Genomic DNA, 26,308 nt, shown 5'->3' with positions numbered 1-26,308 from the left:
GGTTCCTCTGCCTTTTCTAAAACCAGCTTGAACATCTGGAAGTTCATGGTTCACATACTGTTGAAGCCTGGCTTGGAGAATTTTGAGAATTACTTTGCTAGCGTGTGAGATGAGTGCAATTGTGCGGTAGTTTGAGCATTCTTTGACATTCACTTTCTTTGGGACTGGAATGAAAACTGACCTTTTCCAGTCCTGTGGCCGCTGCTGAGTTTTCCAAATTTGCTGGCATATTGAGTGCAGCACTTTCACAGCATCATCTTTTAGGTTAACACTTTAACAGCATCATCTTTTACCATCATCTTCAAGATTACTTTTTTTTTAAACTTTATTTTGCTTTACAGTACTGTATTGGTTTTGCCATACATTGACATGAATCAGCCACAGGTGTACATGAGTTCCCAAGCCTGAACCCCCCTCCCACCTCCCACCCCATATCATCTCTCTGGATCATCCCCATGCACCAGCCCCAAGCATCCTGTATCCTGTACAAGATTACTTTTTAAAAATGTTAAAGATAATGGTGTGTTTTGAATTTCCTGAGATGCAATGGAGTGCCCAATTTTTACTCCTTCATTCCCACCAGGAGTGCTGGCAGGCCACCATTACAACACAGCAAGCAGGGTCAAGGTTGGTGTTAAGAGACTCCTGAACACAGCCTTGAATCTCTTCAGAAGAAAGGCCCACGCCCTGGGTCTCAGGAAAGAAGTCTTGCACCTCCCTGGCCATGAGCCCACCTACTGCCTCTGGTCAGCATGACTAACCATCTAATTCTGGAGAAATGGGAACTCATTGAGTGATCTGGCTTCCTCCAGAGAGCAGCCCATTCGTTTCCTGAAGTGACTGGTCCACTGGGAAACGGGCCAGGATGAACCTTTGAAGTACTCAACAGCGAGAGGAGTAGAAGGAAGAGAAAGCACAATAGAGCAGCCAGGGGCTAGGAAAGGGATGAAAGACTTCATGTCCTGGTTAAGAGCAAAGATTAGATCAAAGCTAGAGATACACGGCACACATACCACTATACTCATCTTCCACTCAGGGCAGACATTGCCAATCAATCAGCACTTTATCCTCATTGAGACAGAGCCTCAGAATCCTTCCCAGTGCAGCTCTAGGCAACCTCCAGGCAAGCGTCTCTAGAGCTGAATCTCATTTCTGATCCCTGGAGCGCTGGGGCTGGTGATGCTAATCCTCCAGATGAGTCCACAGGGACATCTGGGTGCAGGGATCATGAGTTTCTCCTGGATCTGGAGTCTGCACTGATCGTTGCTGGAAGGTCTGTTGTTGTCAAGTCCCTCTAACTCATGGAGACATCACTCTTTCTAGCATCAGGGAAACACCCATCTGGGTGTGACTCTACCTGCTGCCAGATGGGACATGAGAGGTCATCTCCCCATCAGGGCCTCTTGAGTCATGGAGCCCTTTCTTTAAATCACAACTTAGAAGGCCAAAGTTCAAAACAAATTGAGGTGGAACTCCTGTGGTTGATGTGGCGGTAACAGTCTCAAGCCAGAGCCAGTCAACACCTCCTCAGCTGCTGCATAGCCACAGAAGGACTTCCTGGAATCTTGGGCTTGGAGGGACAGTGGAATATAACTGATCTTATAAAAGTCCAGTGTTATATAGATGGCGAGTCTGATGCCCAGAGAAGAGAAGTAAACTCGCAGGCCAATAAGCACCAGACAAGAACCCAGGAATCTCCTTGCTCTTAATCCAAACACCCAACCCAGTGTCAAACGTTAAGTCCCTTCTTTCCTCAGACGACACTGTCTCACTGAGCTACTGCAGCCACTCCCTGGCTCCCAGTCTTGTTTGTCTGCCTGCACCTCCCATGTCTTGCTGTTGTTTAGTTGCTAAATCATGTCCAACTCTTTGCAACCCCATTTGCCAGGCTCCTCTGTCCATGGGATTTCCCAGGCAAGAATACTGGAGTAGGCTGCCATTTTCTTCTCCAGGGGATCTTCCCAACCCAGGGTTTGAACCCATGTCTCTTGCATTGGCAGGCAGCTTCTTTACCATCTGAGCAAGTCCTCAGGGGTGGAAGGATGGATGAGAAGAAGCAAGGAGTAAGGGTGAGGGAGAGAAGTGGGGGAGGAGAGGAACTAGGAAAGAAAAGGCTGAATCAGGGAAAGAAGGCCACATCAGTAAAGAAAATGTGCTCAGTACAAGCTGGGCCACTCTCTGGACTGCAGTGCCTGGCACAAGTCTGGCTCAGCCCTGCAGCTGCTGGCCACTGGCTCCCAGCCTGAGTGACACCCCTGCCTGGCAGGGCCCCGCTGTGCTTGGCAGCCCAGCAGCCCAACCCTTCAGCGCTGCAGGGCATATGTGAGCCAGGAACCACCTCAAAGACTTGACTCTCTGCCTTGGGGCCTCCTTTTACCCTGCAAAGCCAGGGGTGGGATCAGCCCTTGACAAGCTGCCATGTTAGGGCTGTTAGGGAGCGTCTGGTCAGCCCGGAGAAGGGCAGCTTCTATCCTCTTGATCTAAAATAACAACTCTTCCGTTTTTTTGCCTTGTTTTCCTTCCCAGCACTCACCATTGCCACTCTATTCATTAGAGGCAAAATAGCCTGGGTTCAAACCCTAGCGCTGCCCCTTCCTGGGCTTCCCTGATAGCTCAAATGGTAAAGAATCCACCTGCCATGCAGGAGACCCAGGTTCAATTTCTGGGTTGGGAAGATCCACTGGAGAAAGGCTAGGCTACGCACTCCAGTATTCTTGAGCTTCCCTCATGGCTCAGTTGGTAAAGAATCTGCTTGCAATGCAGGAGACCTGGGTTCGATCCCTGGGTTGGGAAGATCCCTTGAGAAGGGAACAGCTACCCACTCCAGTAGTCTGGCCTGGAGAATTCCATGGACTGACCATGAGCGACCCTGGCTGACCAACCTTGGGCAAGTTTCTTAACTGCTCTGTGCAGCTCACTTTTCCCACTTGTGGTGACAGAGCACCTGCCCCACAAAATGACCACGAGGCTCAGAGGAGATGGTGAATATTGCGGGCGTCCAGCAGCACCTGGCACATAGTAAGTCAACCAACTGGTATTAACTGTCATCAGTATTGACACCATTTCCCAGCCCAGAAACATGCTGGGAGCACTGTGTGTTCTTTCCCGGCCACTCCCAGAGCCAAAAACAGCATGGTGAGTTGTAGGCACTTGGTTTCTTTGAAAAAAGGGTTCGATGGTTGGAAAAAGCCTCAGAGAGGTCTAGCGACTCACGCGATGTCACACAGCAAATGGAGGCAGAGTTCCCGTCTCCTCTAGCTCTATTGCTTCACACGCCTTCTCGGGGAGGTCCACCAGGAGCAGTTGTAGGTTTTGGGAGGCAAAGGCCAGAGCTGCAGGATCCAATTTGGTGACCACCGGCCACTCATGAACCTTGACAATGTGATACTAGTGTGGTTAGTGAACTGACTTGTTCCTGTTAGTTAATTTTAATTAATTTACATTTAAACTGAAAAATAGATATGAGGCAGGAAGCAGATGGGCACCACTGCCCTCCAAACCCACCAAGGTAAAGCTATTGGAGATTCATTGCCTATGGACCAAAACTCCAAGACAGAACAGCGGGGCAATTAAGGGAAGAAGCTGGGCCCTGCTCAGACCACATATTTTTTGTTCCCGAAGTCAGGAGACCTCCCCATCCACGCATAGGCAGAAGGGCTCCTTGGAGGTCAAAGGGGAGTGATGTTAACTAATGCCAGGCTACCCTTATGCCTTTCCAGTAAAATCCATCTTGGCTAAGAGATGCATGCACACACATGGGAGGATCCTGAGATATACCGAATAGGGACTCTGAACCAGGCAACTCAAAATGATTGGCCAAAGGAAACCAGGAAGAAATACTCCATAAAAGTAATTCAAAGTGCCGTGAGGGTGCAACTCAAGGACTCTCCCTCTGAGTGTGCCTCTATGCCTAATCACACATACTGCGCTCTTTTCCTCTTAATAAATACTTCACTTGTTTCACTACTTTCCATCTTTGTGGAAATTCTTTTCTGCATAGTTGAAGGGCCAGGGCCCTTGTCACTGACCTCTGGTCTAGCAGCTAGGATCTGGTACTCTCACCACCAAGGCTCAGCCCAGTCTCCGGCTGCGAACCCAAGCCTCGCTCCAAGCCGTTGCAGGCCAAGGCCACCCGAGATCAGATACTTGATTCAGTCACTGGAAAACTTTTCTCTGGGTTTGAAACAACTTAGGGAGGTGAACTGACTTTTGCAACTACACATTTTGTGAAATCAAAAATACAGATCAAGTATTCTCAGAAAAACTTAGCGTCTGAATTGAGATATGATGTAAAACATAAAATGGACACTATGTTTGCAAGGCTTACTAGGCGTGAAAGAACACAAAATACCTTGCTAATGATTGTGCATATTGATTCTGTGTTGAAAAGATCACATTTGGAATACTCTGGGTTAAAGAGTGAGTTATTAAAATTCCATCTGTTTCTACAGAAAATTGAAAATTTTTTTTTAAGGTTTTTTTTTTGTTTGATGTGGGCCATTTTTTAAGTCTTTGCTTAATTTGTTACCGTATTGCTTCTGCTTTATATTTTGGTTGCTTGGCCATGAGGCATGTGGGATCTTAGTTCTCCAGCCAGGGATCAAACCCACACCACCCACCCCCCAACCCCAGCACTGGAAGGTGAAGTCTTAAACACTGGACCACCAGGCAAATCCCGGAAAATTATTTAGGTGACTCACATTATATTTCCATCGAAAAGTGCCAGACTAGAGGGACAAAGATGAGGTAAAGAGAAAGGTGGCTTACTGGCCGCAGGGATGGCCCCAGGACTCCAGGACAAAGATACGTGAGGCTGGGCTCGGGAGCTGGGCTGGGCTACTTGGGAGGCCTCAGGCTGGCTGGCTCCCTGCTCCTCACACACTCCCCTGACATGGCCGGGGAAGCAGTGCTCAGGGATTAACGTTAATTCTTTCCCTGGAGGGCAGATGGGGAGAAGGTTAAGTGCGGAGTGACTACAGCTGCCCAATTAAGCCCTGGGAGAGGGATGAGGGCGGAGGAGGAGGCTGGGGAATGTTCTTAGGGATTCCCAGGGAGACAGGAAGCAGTGAGGGCTTGACCTCCTTTATCTCATTTCCCCTTCTGCAGTCAGCCGGCTTCCCCTCCAGGCTCAGCAGGGATGGTTCACTTTCCCAAGACCACACAGCAGGCTCAGGCTTGACCCAGACTCCCTTGTCCCAGTCCCTGCGCTAGCTCTTCAAAGAGCAGCCCCAGGTTCAAAAGCAGTTTCCTCTTTGCTGTTGCTCTGGGAAGGCGCTAGATGCGATGGGACCGGAAAGATGGGAGAGGGATTTGGCAAAGATTGACCGCTGACACTGACCGACCAGTCATCCTGGGCCACATGGCCTGCACCGCCTCACTGAATTCTCCTGACTCTCCTGTGCTCTCGGTACTGGCACTGTCCCCATTTCCAGATGAGGCTGTGGAGGCTTGGAGAGGTTCAGCAGGTTGCCTAGCTGTGTCCAGGCGGATGGTCAGGAAGCAGGGGATCTCTACACCAGGTGGCCCGGTCTGACCTGAGCTCTGAGTTTAACCTCTGTGTTAACCTCTTCTCCCAGAGGTCTTGCCCCCAAATGTCAGACTTGTCAGCAGGGAGGTCAAAGTGGTGGGACAGGTGCCTGCCTAGAGTCTTCCTCTGGCTATTAGATCCCTGACCTGGAGATGAGGCAAGAAGGAACTCATGATACCCTAGCTACCTCTTACTATCCCCAGCTTAGATGCCACCTCCTCCAGGAAGCCCTCACTGACTCCCCACCACTTCCCTTTCAGCCTAGTTACCGGTCCCTCCTCCCCACTCCCTCTGCTCTCCAGAGCTCTATATTCACCCACAGAAAAAAAACAACCAACATGAAGTATTTCAATTTACCCTTGTGACAATTTTCTGTGTCAACTTGATGGGAACTGGGGGTGCCCAGGTTAAACATTATTCCTTAATGTCCCTTTGAGGGTGTTTCCAGAAGAGATTAGCATTTAAATCAATGGACTGTAAAGCAGTCCAATCCCCGAAGGCTTGAAAAGAACTGAAAGGCAGAGGAAGGGGGAGTTTGCTCTCTGGGCCTGACTGTGGGAGCTGAGACCTTGGTCTTCCCTGTCTTAGGCTAAGGCTTACACCATCATGGTCCCCAGTTCTTAGAACCACTGGCTTTCCTGGGTCTCCAGAATGCAGCTGGCAAATTGTAGGACTTTTAAGCCTCCATAATTACAGGAGCCAATTCCTTATAATAAATCATATATATGTCTATATTCTATTAGCTCTGTTTCTCCAAAGAACCCTGGCTAATCCAACCCTCACAACCATCCAATTAAGAAGGTACTCTTATTACTTTTCATTTGACAGTTAAAAAAAAAAAAGAGGCCTAGAAAATAGAAAATTAATTGTTCATGGTCACAGAACTCATAAGTAGTCACAACCCAGATGTTTTCAGCCAAAGTGCCCACTCCGAAAGCCACACCGTGCTTGCTTCCTACACAACATCCTATCAAATTATCGGTTTTCTTCTCGGTTTCAAAAACTACACTGATGTTCACAGGGGCGTTATTCATAAGCCAAAATGACACAGTGCCTACCAACTGATGAACGGATACATGAAATGGGTATATCCATACAACAGAAAGCTATTTGGCCACCGAAAGGAACAAAGTCCTGGTTCGGACAATTAGCTGAATCTTGAAACAGGATGCTAAGTGAAAGAAGCCAGTCACAAAAGCCCACATGTTGTAGATTCCACTTACAAGAAACGCCCAGAGTACACAAATCTATAGGGACAGAAAGATCAGTGGTTACTGAGGGGCCGGGGAGGAGGCAGGATGGGAATGAGTGGTCGAAGTTTCTTTCGGGGATGATGAAAATGTTCTAAAATTAGATTGTGGTGACAGTTACACCACTCTGTGAAGAAAAGGAAAACCCACTGAACTGTACACTTTCAATGGGTAAGTTTTATATGTTCATTATATGTCAATTAAGCTACTGGTTAAAAAAAAAAAAAAGAAGAAGAAGAAGCAGCAAAAACAAAAAGAATCCAAAAGGGGTGGAAGATCTGGAGCAGAGTAAGCAAGAAAAGAGAGAACATGGAACAGGTCCCTGAGGTTCTTATAGCTTAAAAATGTTGAGTTTTATTTTAACTGTGAATAGAAGCCACTGGGGGTTCTGAGGAAGAATCTGGTCCTTTTTACATGTTTTAAAGCTCGTTCCTTTGCAGGCAGCATCAGGGTGAACAGCATGGATCCTGGGGCCTGGATTCAAAAACCAGCTGAGCCCATGTTCCCAGCTAGGTGACTGCAGCAAGCTATGTAATCTTTGGGGACCTCTGTTTCTCAACCGTAAAATGGGATGATAATAGCATCTCCCCCACAGGAGACTTAACTGCTTGAATATTCATGAGGTGCTCAAAATAGCGCCTGGCAGGTGCGCAGGTCCCTGTAAGAATTTGGTGATATACGTAAATAAGAAGGTCCTCACCAGGTGATTCTCACCCGCTTTGGGAGGGAGTACGGTCAGTTGAGATACGCTCTCAGCTCTGCAAAGCTCTTACCCGACAGGCTCCATCCAAGTAATTGCTCCTGAGGCTTCATTCCAAATGGGCCATAAATCAGAGGCCAGGGGCTCCTGTTACCAGCGGCTGGTGGCGCAGTCCCTCCCCGGGGTAATGGGAAGCAGATGCTGCCAAATCAGTCTGGCCTCCAGAGGCCTGTGTACCTGATCTGCTCTCAGCACACCAATACAGGCAAGAATTTCCACCAGCCCTTAAGGCGAGGGTTGTCAAAGAAACAGCCTCCTAGGGCTTCCAGATGTTCAGCGGCTTGTTTCAAGCAGGAGGTGGGCAGCTCATGGGGGTCCCTAAGGGCTCAGGGAGGAAGGTAAGGTCGTGGCTAACACTGGGTTCCTTCCAAAGGCCTGACCAGGAGGCAAGGTGTGGGGGCCAGGAGGTGGCAAGCTGTGAAGGGACCAGTGCGAGCTTTGCAGGTGTGAGGAGCCTGTTTAAAATTCTCCACTTCTCACTGCTTCAGCCTGAGCTCTACAACCACGGGTGCTGCCTTTCCAGACCTCTGTTTCCTCACCTGTGAAATGGGTGTGATGTTACCTAACTCCAAGACATCTGAAGGGTGGGAAGTCATTTAAGTGAAATTCCCAGTACAGTGTCAGGCATATAGTGACCTGGACACATCTCTCCTTGAGCAACAAAATACAAAGAAACAGTATGGGACTAAAAATAGCTGCACCCATGCACCCCTGGGGGCAAATTCTGAACCCTAAAGATACAAAGAGACCAAAAATTCAACTGCCATTTCTGAAGAGCCTGGAGCAAAAGCAGAGTACTGCCCCTGCCGGCTGCACACACCACCACTGGAGGGGTGGGCACAACGCCTAAGCCAGCCCTCCAGCCCGCCCCTGGATACACTCCAACCCTCATACCTCATGAGGAACAATCTTGATTTCCCCATCTCACTCCCCCACCCCTCACCCCACAAGCCCCCCGCAGAAGGAGCCAGTCAGCAAGGGAGCCTGTTGTTTGCCGTAGCAAGGGCCCCAGTAAAGCCTTGCCTGAATTTCTGGTGTGGCCCCTGATCAACTTCTATCGAGAACCCTGACCTGTAAAAACAGTAGACACTCAAAAGAATAAAAACAATTTGTTATAAGGGAGCTAAGCCCAGAAACTTGCTATCCAATAAACCTTTATTGTCTCGGACACAGCACAGTGTCAGGGCCAGAGGAAGCACAGGACACCCTCAGGAGGCTTTCTTTTCAAGCTTCCGAAGTCCAAGACTTTGAGAAGATTCAGAAAATTTCCTGAATGCATAACACGTTCCTTAGGAGTTATGCAGCTGTAGGTCCAAAGATAATTTGGCTTTAGGTAAGGTTGAATCAGGGCCCATGTGGTGTCACCAGGAGCCACCTCTTTAGTTTCCTCTGATAAATGGCCAGATTTTAACAAACACAGAATGTCAAGAAGCCTTTGGGAACTTTCAGTGGGAATGTAAATTGGTGCAGCTGCTATGGAAAACAGTATGAAGGTTCCTCAGGAAAAAAAAAAGCAAGCAAGCAGGGGACTACCCTTGTGGTTCAGTGATAAAGATTCTACTTCCATTGCAGAGGGTGAGGGTTTGATCCCCAGTCAGGGAACTAAGATCTCACATGCCACATGCAGCCAAAAAAGCAAAAAATAAAAAGCAGAAGAACTACCATAAGATCCAGCAATCCAGCAATCCCTCTCCTGGATGTGTAGCCAAAAAAACCCGAATATGTTAATCTGAAAAGACACATGCACCCTGATGTTTATAGCAGCACTATTTAAAACAACCAAGATGTAGAAACAACCCAAACGCCCATCAACAGACAAAGGGATAAAGAAGATGAGGGGTGTGTGTGCGTGTATACACACACACAATGTATATATTTTAAAAAAAAGGAATTCTCTCATTTGTAGCACACACATGTACCTAGAGAATAGTAAGCTTAATGAAACATCAGATGGAAAAAGACAAATACTATATGATATCACTTGGGTTTCCTAGGTGGCTTAGTGGTAAAGAACCCACTTGCCAATGCAGGAGACTCAGGAGACACGGGTTCAATCCCTGGGTTGGGAAGATCCCCTGGAGAAGGGCGTGGCAACCCACTCCAGTATTCTTGCCTAGGAAATCCCATGGACAGAGGAGGCTGGCGGGCTACAGTCCATGGGGTTGCAAACAGTCGGACACGACTTAGCAACTGAGCATGCATGCATATGTGGTATCAGTTATATGTGGAATATAAAAAATAATACAAGGAAACATATACACAAAATTGACTCACACATATATACATAAGAAAGCAAATTATGATTAGTAAAGAGGAGTGGGAAGGAGAGAGGAACAAATTAGGGGTATGAGATTAACAGATACCAACTACTACATATAAAATAGATAAGCAACAAAGATATTTATAGCCATCATCTTGTAGTAACTTTAATGTTGTACAATCTGTAAAAATACTGAATCATCATCTGTATACCTGAAACTAATATAGTATTTATTGTAAATCAACTATAATTCAATCTTAAAAAATACAGACGGCCAGTTTAATTTGGGTTTAAGATAAACAAGAATTATTTTTTTAGTATAATATAAGTGTGTACTGGTCAGCAGTGCCTGCCACAGGGGCAGGGGCTCTGGGTGCAGCAGACGTGGGTATGGCATAGGCCCCACCAGTAGAGCCCCCAGAACTTACATAGGGCTGGGGAAACAGATTCTTGGAGGGCACAAACAAAACCTCATGCACACCAGGATCCAGGAGAAAGGAGCAGAGACCCCACAAGAGACTGATCCAGACTTGCTCATGAGTGTCCAGGAGGCTGAGGCGTGGGTTGGCTGTGGCTTAGGTCAGGGCAGTGAGAGCAGCAAGTACATGCCTTTCAAAGGAGGTCGCCACTATCTTCATTGCCTCCACTATAGTTTGGCCTCAGGTCAAACAACAGGGAGGGAGCACAGCCCCACCCATCAACAGAAAATTGGATTAAAGATTTACTGAGCATGGCCCCACCCATCAGAACAAGACCCAGTTTCCCCCTCAGTCAGTCTATCCTGTCAGGAAGCTTCCATGAGCCTCTTATCCTTCTCCATCAGAGGGCAGACAGACTGAAAACCACAATCACAGTAAACTGATCAAACTGATCATAGGGACCACAGCCTTGTCTAAATCAATGAAACTATGAGCCAAGCCGTGCAGGGCCGTCCAAGGCAAGCAGGTCATGGTGGAGGGTTCTGAAAAAATGTGGTCCACTGGAGAAGGGAATGGCAAACCACTTCAGCATTCTTGCCTTGAGAACCCCATGAACAGTATGAAAAGGCAAAAGATAGGACACTGAAAGATGAACTCCCCAGGTCGGTAGGTGCCCAATATGCTACTGGAGATCAGTGGAGAAATAACTCCAGAAAGAATGAAGGGATGGAGACAAAGCAAAAACAACATCCAGCTGTGGATGTGTGACTGGTGATGGAAGAAAAGTCCAATGCTGTAAACAACAATATTGCATAGGAACCTGGAATGTTAGGTCCATGAATCAAGGTAAATTGGAAGTGGTCAAACAGGAGATGGCAAGAGTGAACATTGACATTTTAGGAATCAGTGAATTAAAATGGACTGGAATGGGTGAATTTAACTCAGACGACCATTATATCTACTACTGTGAGCAAGATTCCCTTAGAAGAAATGGAGTAGCCCTCATAGTTAACAAAACAGTCCAAAATGCTATACTTGAGTGCAATCTCAAAAACGACAGAATGATCTCTGTTCGTTTTCAAGGCAAACCATTCCATATCACAATTATCCAAGTCTATGCCCCACCAGTAATGCTGAAGAAGCTGAAGTTGAACAGTTCTATGAAGACCTACAAGATCTTCCAGAACTAACACCCAAAAAGATGTCCTTTCCATTATAAGGAACTAGAATGCCAAAGTAGAAAGTCAAGAGATACCCGGTTGCTCAGTTGTGTCCGACTCTTTGCGACCCGTGGACTGTAGCCCACCAAGCTCCTCCATCCAGGGGATTCTCCAGGCAAGAATACTGGAGTGGGTTGCCATTTCCTTCTCCAGAGATACCTGGAATAACAGGCAAATTTGGCCTTGGAGTACAGAATGAAGCAGGGAAAGGCTAACAGAGTTTTGGCAAGAGAATTCACTGGTCATAGCAAACATCCTCTTTCAACAACACAAGAGAAGGCTCTACACATGGACATCACCAGATGGTCAAAGCAAAGTCAGATTAATTATATTCTTTGCAGCTGAAGATGGAGAAACTCTATACAGTCAGCAAAAACAAGATTTGGAACTGACTGTGGCTCAGGTCATGAACTCCTTATGGCCAAATTCAGACTTAAATTGAAGAAAGTAGGGAAAACCACTAGACCATTCAGATATGACCTGAATCAAATACCTTACGATTATATCGTGGAAGTGACAAATAGATTCAAGGGAGTAGATCTGATAGAGAGCTTTAAGAACTAAGGACTTAGGTTCATGACATTGTACAGGAGGCAGGGATTAAGACCATCCCCAAGAAAAAGAAATGCAAAAAGGCAAAATGATTGTCTGAGGAGACCTTACAAATAGCTGAGAAAGGAAGAGAAGCTAAAGGCAAAGGAGTAAAGGAAAGATATACCCATGTGAATGCAGAGTTCCAAAGAATAGCAAAGAGAGATAAGAAAGCCTTCCTCAGTGATCAATGCAGAGAAATAGAGGAAAACAAATGAGTGGGAAAGACTAGAGATCTCTTCAAGAAAATTAGAGATAAAAAGGGAACATTTCATGCAAAGATGGGCACAATAAAGGACAGAAATGGTATGGACCTAACAGAAACAGAAGATATTAAAAAGAGGTAGCAAGAATATACAGAAGAACTACACAAACTTCATGACCCACATAACCATGAAGGTGTGATCACTCACCTAGAGTCAGACATCCTGGAATGCGAAGTCAAGTGGGCCCTAGAAAGCATCACTACGAACAAAGCTAGTGGAGGTGATGGCATTCCACTTGAGCTATTTCAAATCCTGAAAGATGATGCTGTGAAAGTGCTACACTCAATATGCCAGCAAATTTGGAAAACTCAACAGCGGCCACAGGACTGGAAAAGGTCAGTTTTCATTCCAATCCCAAAGAAAGGCAATGCCAAAGAATGCTCAAACTACCGCACAACTGCACTCATCTCACATGCTAGCAAAGTAATGCTCAAAATCCTCCAAGCCAGGCTTCAACAGTACGTGAACCGTGAACTTCTAGGTGTTCAAGCTGGATTTAGAAAAGGCAGAGGAACCAGAGATCAAATTGCCAACATCCACTGGATCATCAAAAAAGCAAGAGAGTTCCAGAAAAACATCTATTTCTGCTTTATTGACTATGCCAAAGCCTTTGACTATGTGGATCACAATAAACTGTGGAAAATTCTGAAAGAGATGGGACTACGAGACCACTTGACCAGCCTCCTGAGAAATCTGTACACAGGTCAAGAAGCAACAGTTAGAACCAGACATGGAACAATAGACTGGTTGCAAATTGGGAAAGGAGTACATCAAGGCTGTATATTGTCACCCTGCTTATTTAACTTATATGCAGAGTACATCATGTGAAATGCCAGGCTGGATGAAGCACAAGCTGGAATCAAGATTACTGGGAGAAATATCAATAACCTCAGATATACAGATGACACCACCCTTATGGCAGAAAGCGAAGAACTAAAGAGCCTCTTGATGAAAGTGAAAGAGGAGTGTGAAAAAGTTGACTTAAAACTCAACATTCAGAAAACTAAGATCATGGCATCTGGTCCCATCATTTCATGGCAAATAGATGGGGAAACAATGGAAATGGTGAGAGACTTAATGTTGGGGGCTTCAAAATTACAGCAGATGGTGACTGCAGCCATAAAATTAAAAGATGCTTGCTCCTTGGAAGAAAAGTTATGACCAACCTAGATACCATATTAAAAACCAGAAACATTACTTTGCCAACAAAGGTCCATCTAGTCAAATCTATGGTTTTACCACTAGTCATGTATGGATGTGAGAATTGAACTATAAAGAAAGCTGAGTGCTGAACAATTGATGCTTTTGAACTGTGGTGTTGGAGAAGACTTTTGAGAGTCCCTTGGACTGCAAGGAGATCCAACCAGTCCATCCTCAAGGAAATCAGTCCTGAGTATTCATTGGAAGGACTGATGCTGAAGCTGACTCTCCAGTACTTTGGCCACCTGATGCAAAGAACTGACTCATTTGAAAAGACCCTGATGCTGGAAAAGATTGAAAGCGGGAGGAGAAGGGGACAACAGAGGATGAGATGGCTGGATGGCATACCCGACTTGATGGACATGAGTTTGAGTAAGCTCCGGGAATTGGTGATGGACAGGGAAGCCTGGCATGCTGCAGTCTATGGGGTCAGAAAGCGTCGGACATGACTGAGTGACTGAACTGAACTGAAACATGTAGTGGGACATACTTATAAAAAATTTTTTAATCACTATTTATCTGAAAATCTAATTTAACTGGACTCCTGTATTTTCTCTGGCAGTCCCTTAGGCTGAGTCCACTGGGGTAGCAATTGAGCGGCAAACCTCTCAGAGCATCTCACTGGCTCAGACTGGCTCAAGCCGAAGCAATCAGTGTGGCCCAAGGAAATTTATTCACTGGGTGCTATCACTTAGTTGACCTGCCCCATCCTCAGACTCTGTAGTGCATCTCAAGCTTCTATGAGGGTGGTTCCCTGAAAGCAAAGTCCAGGCATTACAAACACACTGCATTTAGAAGTAGAGATGGGGTGGATGAGAGGCAAGAAAGATATAAGCTGCTGTGAGCAAGTGCAGAGAGAGGAATTCCTGAGCTGGAGGTGGAGAAGTAGGATCTCCCAAGTGGTGGGGTCACCAGATCAGTTGGGGTCAGGTCAATTCAGTCACTTAGTCGTGTCTGACTCTTTGCGACCCAGTGGACTTCAGCATGCCAGGCTTCCCTGTCCATCACCAACTCCTGAGGCTTGCTGAAACTCACATTCATCGAGTTGGTGATGCCATCCAACCATCTCATCCTCTGTCATCCCCTTCTCCTCCTGCCTTCAATCTTTCCCAGCATCATTTCCAGCAGTTGGGGGTGCCGGGAGACAAAAGTGGGTCCCTTAGGGTAAAAAAAAACCCCATGTTGTGCCTGACTCGGTTGTGGCATCTTTGGGTGAACCTTACCTCTCGGAAGGTTCACCTCACCTTCCCTAATTACTTTTCTTATTTGAGCCTGAGTTTGCTCATCAGCAAAATGGGGTAAGAATTCAGACTCTTTGGAGTTGTGAGGATTACCTGAGGTTCAATCAACCCCTGAATTGGGGCCCAGTTTTTTCTTACATCATGGTCACAAATTCAGTGGGCCGCTCTCAAAACTTCATTCCCTAAGGATAGATTTTCACAAAGTAGGCTTCCTGTGTTAGAGATCTATTCATTCCTAGAAAACAGCAAAATGAATTCTGCTTGTTGGATTATTCTTGGCTGTGGGGGCCGTTCTGTGCATTGTGTGATGCTTAGCAGCACCCCTGGTTTCTCTACCTACTAGGAGCCAGTAGCAGCCCCCCCACCCCCCACCCAGCTGTGACAACAAAAATATCCCCAGACAAATGTCCCCAGAGGAAAGAGAAGGGTAAAGTCCCTCCCTCCACTGAGAATCACTGTGATAATGGAATAAAATACAAATATATGCTCATATAAACAACTTTCAAGCTGTTGCATCAAACGTATATTGTAAACCCTATATTATACATGTCCCATCAGGGAGACTTATCTACAGTGATTGAGCTCGCTGTAGTCCCTGCAAATCAAGACCCCATAAATCGGAGTGAAGACACCACTTCCTGAAGTAAGCAAGCCTGAATATTCTTCCTGCCCCCAGGGACTTTCAAACTGCATTGGAAATGAGAATCATCTGTCTAAAAAACGTTGACTTGTCAAGTTAATTGAACGGGGAAGGCCAGGCACAGGGCATGCCCAAGCCTCTCTTTAGCTTCCATTTCAGCACAAGCCAAAGGGCTGCTTGGAACAACATCGGATTTGTGTTGTGTCCCTGTCTTACAGTCAGGCTCTGCTTTTCACTATCTTTTTAAGTCATGGAAATCAGGGTCACAGCCCAGCTTTCATCAGCCACTGTGTGTGGGCGGGAGAGAATGCAGGGTGCCTGCAGGTGAAGGACAGGAGACAGCAAAATTCAGCTGAAACTATCCGAGGCCTTGCACTGAAACCTGGGCTTCCTTGTACAAGCTACGTGTTCCTAAGCTTCGGCCTCATCTCTCCCATAGGTCTGGCTTCATGGGCCTGGGTCCTGCTCAGTTCATCCTCAGAAGGGCCCCATGCTTGGTTCAATGCTCTGAGATGCCGGAGACATGGGTTTGATCTCTGGGTTGGGAAGATCCCCTGAAAGAGGAAATGGCAACCCACTCCAGTGTTCTTCCTAGCAAATCCCATGGACAGAGGACCCTGGCCAGCTACTGTCCATGGGGTCACAAAGAGTCGGACATGACTAAGCTACCGAGCACACATCACTGTCTTGAATTCTTGGTCATTTTTGAACAAGGGCACTGCATTTTCACTGTGCACTGGGCCCCGTAAATCACGTGGCCCCAGCCTGCTCTCTGAACTCAATGTTTGCATCTGTAAAAGGCAGTAACAATGCCCTCCCAGGTTTACACACCAGTCCAGTCGCTGACAATACAGGAAGCTTCCAGCACTTGCCTGGCCATCCCAGGTGCCCAAGGAACAGGGGATGCAGTCAGTTTCAGGACCTATCTCAGAAGGAAGTCTTTAACTACAGGCCCGAGAACATGACTTGAGGCTTCCGGAACCTCTGAAATTCTGTTTATTATTTTTGAGATCCCATCTGTTTCCTGCAGCAATGAGCTCTTCAAATGAAAAGGCCTGTGAACTAGGGTTGGGGTGGGGAGCAGGACCAGCTAGGGCCATTGGGGGACTCCACCCCTTGGGCAGCCTGGCTGGGGAGGAGAGGTCCCAGGGGAGAACGGCAGAGGCAGTCTGTGAGGAACACAGACTGCATTCCCTAAGCTTCTGCAAAGGAGGAAGGCAGAGGGACTTCTCTCTTACATTTGCACCCCATTAAGGCTTCCCTCATGGCTCAGACATGGAGAAGGGCACGGCAACCCACTCCAGTATTCTTGCCTGGAGAATCTCTTGGATAGAGGAGCCTGGTGGGCAATAGTCCATAGGATTGCAAAGAGTCGGACATGACTGAAGCAACTTAGCAGGCAGGCAGGTATGGCTCAGATGGTAAAGAATACCATTAAAGGAGTGCTAGGTTCGATCCCTGGGTTGGGAAGTTCCCCTGGAGAAGAAAAATAGCAGTCCACTCCAGAATTCTTGCCTGGAGAATCCCACGGACCAAGGAGCCAGGCAGGCTACAATCCATGGGTCACAGAGTCAGACACGACTGAGCAACTAACACGTTCACTTTTTTCAAGCTTCCCAAAGAGAAGCAGAAAGGGTGGAGTGACAGTTGGTCCTCGGGGATGTACATAACCCTCAGCCTTATCCCTTATCCCTCCTCTTATTCCTCCTCCCCATACTGTGATCAACAAGCTTCCAAGAGGCCCTGGCTGTGCCCTGCCCCACTCAGCAGGAACATCTTGGCAAGTCCAGTTAGGGTGGGGGGCTGGAGTGATGAGGGGTTCTGTCTGTCCCATCAATCACTCCTGCAGGTGCCCAGGGCCTGCCTACCTGTATAGTTTATGCTTCTCGACCACAGGAAGAGCCTGCGGAGCTCAGGGGTCCTGACTGGGCTCCCTTGGGCATCCCTGGCTAAAGATCTATGCGTTCCCTGCCCAGGGGGGCGGGCAGCATTTGGAAACCGCAGCCCTTCCTGCCCATGAGGTGCCCTGTCCGCTCTCCTTTATCATCACATCCCCTCCTTCTCTCTCCCATCCCCCAGCCGGAGGGATCCTTTCCTTCCGCCAGGTTCAGAACTCTCCCTTCCCTCACATCTATTATTTAAGCCTGCCAGTCCCTCCCATCCCCCTGAGGCCTACGCTTTTGAAACTCCAAAGCCAGGAGCTGACACTCTTTGCTCTCAGTTTCTGCTGAGTCATCCCCTCCCCGAGGCAATAAGTACAGAGTGCACGGGGGTAGAATGGAAGAGGAGGTGAGGTGGAAACACTGGGAGCAAAGAACACATCGCTTCCCACCCCACACTCTCTAACAGTTCTGTCGAGAAGTAGAAAGACCGTGTTTGCTTACTTGTTTCACACCAAGCAGAGCTATGCCTGTGGGTAACTGTCACCTTAGGAAAACCATCTCTCAGGTGACCAGATGCTGGAGGAGGGCATGGCAGCCCCCGCAGAGAGAAACCCAAAGCCCAGCATTGCCTGCATCGGTACCAGTGTCTCTCAGGTTGAGACTAAGTGGGGCTTCTCAGCCCCCTGCCCCTTCCCTTCTCCCCTCTGAGGCCTTCATCCTTAGGAAAGTCACTTGATCTGAGACTGTGGTAGTCACAGAGTTTGTGATGGAGACCACGGGAACAGGTAGGGCTCTAACGCTCAATCAACAAGGAAGCCCACTTACAGGGAAGTCAGAGGGGCTTCTACCCGAGCTTCTGAACAGGAGCATCGTTTCCTCAAAGAATCTTAATAACGCCATCAATTACCATACAGACATTTTGGAAAAATCATCACCCCCTTGGGGAAGACCACCAGCCAGGTGATGAAGGGAACTCTTCTCTTTTCCCCTGGGTGAGTAGAACCAGCCGCCGATAGTTCACAGTGGTCTGCAATCTTGGTGACGGCAACCCTGCCAGGACAGTCCCGAGGAGGAAGAAGCCTGTTGAGGGACTAAGCTGGAGAATTAAGCACCTCATCCTAATTTGGAAGACATTTCCATCCATAACTTCACTAAAAGGCACTTCCTTTAGTTGCTCCATGCCAAGTCAACTCCTTTTGAGACAGGCTGGAGCCTGGGACCCTCTGCTGCAGTGCTTGCTCCTGGACACACCTCTCCTTAAGCAAAGAAATACAGAGAAACTACATGGAACTAAAAATAACTGCACGCATGCGCAGCTGGGGCAAATTCTGGACCCAAAAGATACAAAGCGACCAAAAAAGCCAACTGCCACTTTTGAAGAGCCTGGAGCAGAAACAGAGCTCAGAGAGTGAATGCAGCGTACTAAGCGCGTACTAAGCCTGCCCGCTGCACACAACGCCATGAAAGGGGTGGGCAAATACCTAAGCTACCTCTCCAGCCTGACCCCTGGACACACCCCAACCCTCACCCCATGTAAGGAAGAAGCTCGATTCCCCTCTCCCCGCAACTCCCTGCTGCCCTGCACAGGAGCCAGCAAGGGAACCTGTTGTTTGCTCTTACTCCCCGCCTGGGGCAGCAGGGGCCCCAGTAAAGCTTGCCTGAATTTCTTGTCTGGCCTCTAGTCAATTTCTATTGACTGGGGAAGCCCGGGAACCCGGGTCTTTTGTAACACCTTCAGCACGTGCACATTCAAGTTCAGGGTGGGAATGGGTCTCTTGAGGTCTCTGAGGCCTGAGGATAGGAGGGAACCAGGTGTGGTGAGATGGAGTTGCCACCACAGAGCCCACTGGGACCCTTGCGTAATGTTGATCCTCAGTACAAGACCAAGTCACGGAGTTCCTCTGCTGAATTTGTCCCAAAGTTAGTAGCACTTGTTCCTTCTGAGTTCCCGCACGGTGCTGGTGGAGAGGCCCACCGCAAACCAGCCAGCTGATCTCGGGTACATGTTAATAATTCTTCAGAGTCCATGAAGAAAATCTGCCCGTGGAATTCTCCAGGCAAGAATACTGGAGTGGGTTGCCATCCCCTTCTGGGGATCTTCTGGACCCAGGGATCGAACCTGGGTCTCCTGCGGATTCTTAACCATCTGAGCCCCCAGGGAAGCCCTACTGCACACTTAACAGACTATAATCTAGTGTAAATGCCACTTTTTTTTCCTTGGCCACCCTGAGGCTTGCAGGACATTAGTTCCCCAACCAGGGATAGAACCCGTGCCCCCTACAGTAGAAGCAGAGTCCTAACCACTGGACCATCAGGAAATTCCCAAACATCACTTTTACGTGCACTGGGAAAAGGAAAACTGTGTGACTCGCTTTCTTGTGATATTCACTATATCGCAGTGGTTTAGAACTGAACTCACACATCTCCAAGGTCCACTTGTGCTTAATCCTAGCTCATTTGCTTTCCTTTCTCTCCCCTCCCCAGTCCTTCCCCGTTAGTTAAAAAACAGTACAGCCTGATACATGGGAGAATGTTCCATAAATGTAAATGTAAATCAGTTTTGTCCAGAGCACCTGCAGATCCCTCTCCTCCCCCAGAATCATTGGCCATTAACCTATTCAGGACACAGTTATTACAAGACTTCTCTGCACAGGCTGAGGATAAAATAATGAGCAAAAATAATTATTATCCAGCCCTTATAGTCTAGGAATATAGTCAAACCTGCTGGGTATCTCTGTAAGCAAAAGGTATTCTCTATACCTTACCTGAAACCCTGCCCAGAGTTTATTCATTCATTCTTCAATATTTACAGCTTTTGAACTAAAACTGGATTAGGCTGAAAGCAACATGAAATCCAAATATAATTGGCTGCCTGAAACTATAAAGTGTTGCTTTCTTCCCCTCTTATATGACATCATGTCTAGTGGCAAATTGTTTTCTAGGTAAATGCTGTCCGACCAGCAAGAAATTTTAATAGTTCTGTTGGTCCTTTCCTCATGGACATAACATGACTGTCCCAGCTCCAGCCATTAAAACTATATTCTAAGCAAGAGAAAAGTGGGAAGGTCATAAGCAAAAGAGCCCTTATCAGGTGAGTCTGGCTCCCTTTTGTGGGGCTTCTCAGGAGGTTCCCTTTAACCACTTACACTTCTGTAAGTGACACTGTTGGTGCCTGCCCTTCTCATGTCCCCTGGACACTCGTCAGTTGGGTACCACGGAAACTACTTCTACAAACATTTTCCTTCGGCCCCAGTAGCTTGTTCAGGTCACCACATAGAGCAGACCTGAAGTCAGAGTTAATGGGGCCCAGGAGCAGCCTCAACCAATGACAGACAGCAGATGGTGGACAAATACTCCAGCTTTCTCAGCCTCAGAGGCTCCCAGGATAACAGAGCCCCAGCTGCCCCCTTGCTTACTCACAGGGTCTGCACTTGCCTTCTTCTCCCTGTCTCATTTCTCCACTGCCATACAAATCCTTCCTGGAATCATCTTCCAAATAAATCGCTGGCTCTTGAATCTTTGCCTTAAAGAGTCTGCTTCTGAGAATGCAAACTGAGACAGCCTGGCTGGTTCGTAGCCACAGCATCACATGACCACTCTGGCTGCCAGAGTCTGGAAGGTGTGACCAGTTAGATGGATACAAGAGGCAACATCTTGGGTGAGATTATCTCTAGCAGTCTTTACCATAGCTACATCAGGTGACCTCTAGATCAGGTCCAGAATTTCCCAGTTTGCACCAAGAACCCTCCCAGAAACATGCCATGCCAAGCATCCTGCTGCGCACAGCACAGGGTTCCAGTGGAGGCCAAGACAGCCTCATCCCTCAGGGGCTTAGAGTCTCAAGGGGGAAGCAGACAAATAGCAACTATAATGCATCCTGAGAGCTTTATATGCATGATAATATCTAACCCTCCAGGACTATTTTCACTCTTCATTCTACAGATGAAGAAACTGAGGATCAGGGAGGCTGAATAATTTGCGCAAGAACATGGACTAGAGCATGTCAGATTCCAAACTCAAAACTCAGCTTGTCTGACTCCTGGAGGAGGTGATAGATCAGCTATGCCTGGCCAATGTGCAGGGAGACAGGTGGAAAAGGGGGTGAGACAGTTCCAGGCAAGAAGAAGAGCATGTGCCAAGGCCAGCGGGCTGGAGATGCTCAGGAAGGTTGCCAGGCCTCAACCGACACACCCTCTCTTATACACAAACACACCCTCTATCTTTTGCCCTACACACACACCCCCTCCTACCTTTTCCCTCCACATAGCCCTGCCATGCTCAGCACCTCATGGGGACCTTTGCCAACGTGCCAGCCACTTGCTTGAAGCCCACTTTACACTGGCTCCCTGTCACCTCTAGCTCAGGTCCACACATGTATATATAAGCTGCCGAAGCAAGCATGAGAATTCACTCACATGTGAATCAAACTCTCCAAGTATCATTTTCAAAATTAGAGTCAGGTGTTCAAATCCCAGCTCTGGGTTAGCGATGGGAAAATTACAGAATCTCTGTGAGCCTCCGTTTTCTCCTCTGTAAAACGTGAACTAAAATACCTAACTCACAGAGCAGAAGTAGGGAGGACCATATGAGATTATATCTGTAAGTTTATAACACAGTGTCTGTACATGTCAGTATCTTTTTGTTATCATTATCATCACCTAGGCTAGTACATTAACATCCGTTCCTGTGTTGGATATTTCCTAATGCTGCAAAGCACATTCCCACCTGGGTCTCCTTTGCTCCCGCTGTTCCACCCACCTGGAATGCCTTCTTTTGCCCTCTGTCTATTTAGCCATTCCCTCATTAAGGCAAGGGAGTCTTTGCCCTCCAGCTATTTCTGCTCTGGCTCAGTGGGTTTCAACCTTGGCTGCAGATGGGAATCACTGGGGAGCTTTTAAAAATCCCCCTGTGAGACCTGGAGGGCATTATGCTAAGTGAAATAAGTCAGATGGAGACAGACAAATACTGCATGATATCACTCATACATGGAATATAAAAAACAGAACAAAATAAACAAACCAAACTCAACAGGCAGATACAGGGAGCATAGTGGTTCCTAGGGGAAAGGGGCAGGGAGGAGGGTGAAATGGATAATCGGGACCCAACAGTATGGTGAGAGATGGAAACTAGACATTTGATGGTGAGCATGCTATAGTGTAAACAGAAACAGAAGGTTGTACACATGCCACTTTTATAATGTTATAAACCAATGGTACCTTTATAAAAAATAAGTTCAGAAAAATCCCCAAGTCTAGGCCTCCGAGGGACAGACTGCTTCAGAACCAAGCTGACAGGACCCGGGCATCACTAGGTCACCAAGTTCCCCCAGGTGATTTTGATTTGCAGGGGGTATAAGAGAACCAGGACACTGATCTCTTCTTTCTAGAAAGGCCTGGGACTTCCCTTGGCTGTCCAGTTAAGACTCCAGGGGGCAGGGGTTTCATCCCTGGTCTGGGAACTAATATCCTGCCCACCATGCCAAGAAGTATGACCATAAATAAACCATTAAAAAAAAAAAAAAAACCAACATCTTTAGAAAGGCCTGTGCTTTGACCCAAACTTACCCAGTGGCTTGCATTATTTGATATCTGACTTGTGTGTCTTTTTGTCTCATCTGAGCAAAACCAAGTTCTGGCCAGGAAGTACCATGTAGAACCCCTCACGGCTCCCTGCAAGCCAAGTGCTGATTCTCCTTTACACAGTCAAGATGCTCGGCCGGACACACAGGGGCTCATTTATCTCCGTCTCTCTCCTCCCCTTGGGCCCTTCCTGCTCAGCAGCGGCGTCACTCTGATCCCTCAGGAGCTGGCCTCTGCCTTGTCCACATGCGGCTCTCGGTGGGGGCTCCTCAAAGCGCATCCAGAGGGCCTGCCCTGCCCTCCAGGCAACCTGCCCCTGACACAGGCAGGTCAGGGGGCCTGGGCGCTGGCCTGAGCACAGCCGGCCTATGCCCCCCCAGACTGCTCCCAGCCTGTGCGACCGCCCTGGGGCCTCTCCCGCCGCTAGCCGGTCCTCAGAGGAGGCCTGCAGAGAAGAGAAGCAAGCAGACTGCTGCAGAAAAGTCTCTCCCAAACGGCCCCGGAAGGAAGCATCTCCCACTGCCCACGTTCTTCTCCCCATGACATCTTGCCCCTCCACCATCAAGGGGGAGTTCACATCCCTCCCCTTGAACCTGGGCTGGGCAGACTTTCGTTTCTGTCTCCACCAGTAAGTACGGCGGAAGTGACCCCACAGGCTAGATGGTAAAGATGATCCAGCTTCCTCCTGGTTCCCCATCTTGGGACCCTTGCTCTGAGCATAATTCGCCCCTGCGATGGGGAAACAGGGGCCCTGGAGAGGCCACGTGCAGATGTTCTGGCTGGCAGCCCCGGCCGAGACCTCAGCTGACAGCCAGAGACCGCAGACGTGTGGGTAAAAGAACCTCAGGGATGACTTCAGCCCTGGCCGCCACCAGCTGGACGGCAGGAGAGACCTGAGGGGTGACCGCTGCACTGACCCTGCCAGCCCCAGCGCTGTGAGAGGTAATAACAATGGGATGACTGTTTAACACCCTGTGGCTTCTTTTACAGCAATGGAAAACTGACATACTGGTCTGGCAAACGGGCTCTGGGCCTCTGATGTAGGGGCTCCTGGGGTCGCCAGGGGTCAGAGGCTGGTCTAGAAGAAGGGGTGTGAGCTCTGGGTGGGCAGACACCTTGGCCCAGCAGACCCTCCTCTTCTTCATGGGCAGGGGGACAGCGGGAGGTGACCCTCCGAAGTGTGGGGCCAGTGGGGCCCTGATCATCTGGATCAAAGGGTACCACTATTCCCAGGTTCCCAGCCCAAAAGTGGCCCAGAGGTGACCGTCTGGACTGTGGGCCTTAATTCTCAGTGATGCCCTTCTGCATGGAGGAAGTAGAGGGCCAGGCAAACAAGCTGGGCTCTGCGGAGGGAGCAGAGTGATCGCCTGAAGCCATGTTTGACTTGGCTCCCACTGTGTTTTTTTAAGAAAAGGAATGTGTTGCCAACATTTAAAAATTGGAATACTTCAAATAAAAACCTGTAGATACATAAATATGGATATTCCTCCTGATTTGAGAAATAAGCACGCCAAGATTTTCTCTTGAAAATCAAACAAGCCGGCCCCACTGGGTCCACATTTCCTGGTGGCAACAACTATCTTGAGCTGAGCATTAGACAGGGGTTTCATCTCCAGTGTGCCCTAGTCCCCGCCACTCCCTACTGCTTTACACTTACCAGGCCTCACTCATTACATTAAACTGCCCATTCCTTGTAGAAACTGGGCATGAGAATCGCCAAGGTTCATACACTCCAGCTGGACACCCAGGTTCATCACTTACTAGTTGCATGACCTTGGGCAAGCTTCTTATTTCCCTCTCTTCTAGCTTGTAAAACTGACTTGATACACCTGCCTTGAAGAACCAGGGTGAGAACTAAAATTGAAATGCATGAGAAAGACTTATCCCAGCATAGGACACAAAGTAAAAACTTTATAAATAATTGCTAGTCTGATCACTATAGTTATTTTTGTTATTTGAGGCCTTGGACCTGATTCCCTGTCCACCATCTCCCTTGGCTCCTGTTCAGCCCGCACAGGCAGTCACCCAGCACCCCACTCTGTAACTCCATCCCCTGGGCTCAGGAGAGCCAAGGGGATGGGAAGCAGCCCTTAGCTGAAGCCTTGCCTTTGTAAATATTAGTGTTGGCCCAGCCTGGAGGTGCTGTATGCAGAAGGGCCCCAGGCAGCATGTCTGCCAGGAGTTGCCAGGCAGAGGGACCCCTGCCACCCTAGCCTGGCCCTCCAGCACTCTGGGTTGCTTACAGGAGGTTGGGACCCCCACCCAACATCAATCCCCACCAGACCTAGGTTCTCTGACTGCAGGGTGACAAGAGCTGTTGCTGGGGTCTAGGACTCTGGCTTTGACATTGATCACCCCAAAGCGGGCAAAGCAAAGATAAAGGCTTCCCTGGGGAGGGGCATGACCAGGAGGGAGGCGAATGACTTTCACAACTCAACCTGAGTGATTCACTTCTGCAGCAGTGATCTGGCTATTTTAGGCTAAAGCTAGCAAACCAAAAGCCTTGGACTTTGATCAGACTGCTGACCAAAATCAGAGCCCCCCTGGCTATATAAAGCTACTGAGTGTGCGTAGGGAGGCTTATTGTCATATGTGGAACTCTATGAAGCTCAGGACAGAGCCTGTCATCCCCGATTCTCCTGTCTTCCTGATCTTCTCCTGCAGAGCAGGCCATCTAGGGAGGTAGTAGTTATGAGGGTGGGTGGCCTTTGGGGCCAGTCAGACCTGGCTTTGATCCCAGCTCTGCTATATGCTAGCTGTGTGATCTTGGGCACAATTCCTAACTTCTCTGACCCTCAGTTTATGCATCTGTAAAATGGTGATAATGGTACCTACCTCATAGGGTTGTTTTGAGGATAAATGAGATCCCCCACTTCCTCACAGCAAAGGGAAGAAGTGTATCAGTCCTGAGGTGAGCCTATGATGCCAGCTGGGCAAGGCTTCATGCCTGACACCTCCTAAATTGTTGACCAGCCCATGGACAATCAGTCTTATGTCCTCACTGCTTTAATCAGGGGCCACCTCCTCACCATCACAGAGACAGCATCACAGACCTACAAGGAAATAAGAGGCAGCAGCTGGAAAAGGAACAAGACCTTCCTGCACGACCTGATGAAAGATGAAGCAGCCCCTCTGGACAGGCTAGTGGACAGCCAGGATGGTTGAGGAGTACAGTTTTCTCTGCTCATCTATCCCTTCCCTGTTGTGGCAGGCTATGCCGGTGGATGCCCAGATGCCCATAACCTCAGCTGGGCACAGAGACCCCAATGACTCCAAAGCCCTATATGAAGCCACTCCCTCCTCCCAGCCTTCAACCTTCTGTCCCCAAATCTAACAACAGCATCCATCATAAATAACCATGGACATGCTAAGTCTCTGCTGGGGAAAAACTCCTCCTTTCCATTCGCTTCCAAGCCAGGCAAGCGCTCCAAGTCGACAAAATTATCAGCACTGAGCTAACAGAGAGAGTGGG

General features: G+C 48.2%; 1 long non-coding RNA gene across 1 annotated transcript in view; it reads right to left on the bottom strand.

Moving 5' to 3' along the window:
• LOC132658176 (uncharacterized) overlaps positions 1 to 21,610 on the bottom strand; it is an 84,614-nt gene extending 63,004 nt beyond the window's left edge. The window contains exon 1 of the long non-coding RNA XR_009597413.1: positions 21,508 to 21,610. This is a non-coding gene — a long non-coding RNA (uncharacterized LOC132658176). The remainder of the gene's footprint in view (positions 1 to 21,507) is intronic.
• Positions 21,611 to 26,308: the final 4,698 nt, after the last annotated feature.

Source organism: Ovis aries, chromosome 19 (assembly GCF_016772045.2).
Source record: "Ovis aries strain OAR_USU_Benz2616 breed Rambouillet chromosome 19, ARS-UI_Ramb_v3.0, whole genome shotgun sequence".
NCBI classification, from domain to species: Eukaryota; Metazoa; Chordata; class Mammalia; order Artiodactyla; family Bovidae; genus Ovis; species Ovis aries.
This window is presented reverse-complemented; position numbering and strand designations above follow the sequence as displayed.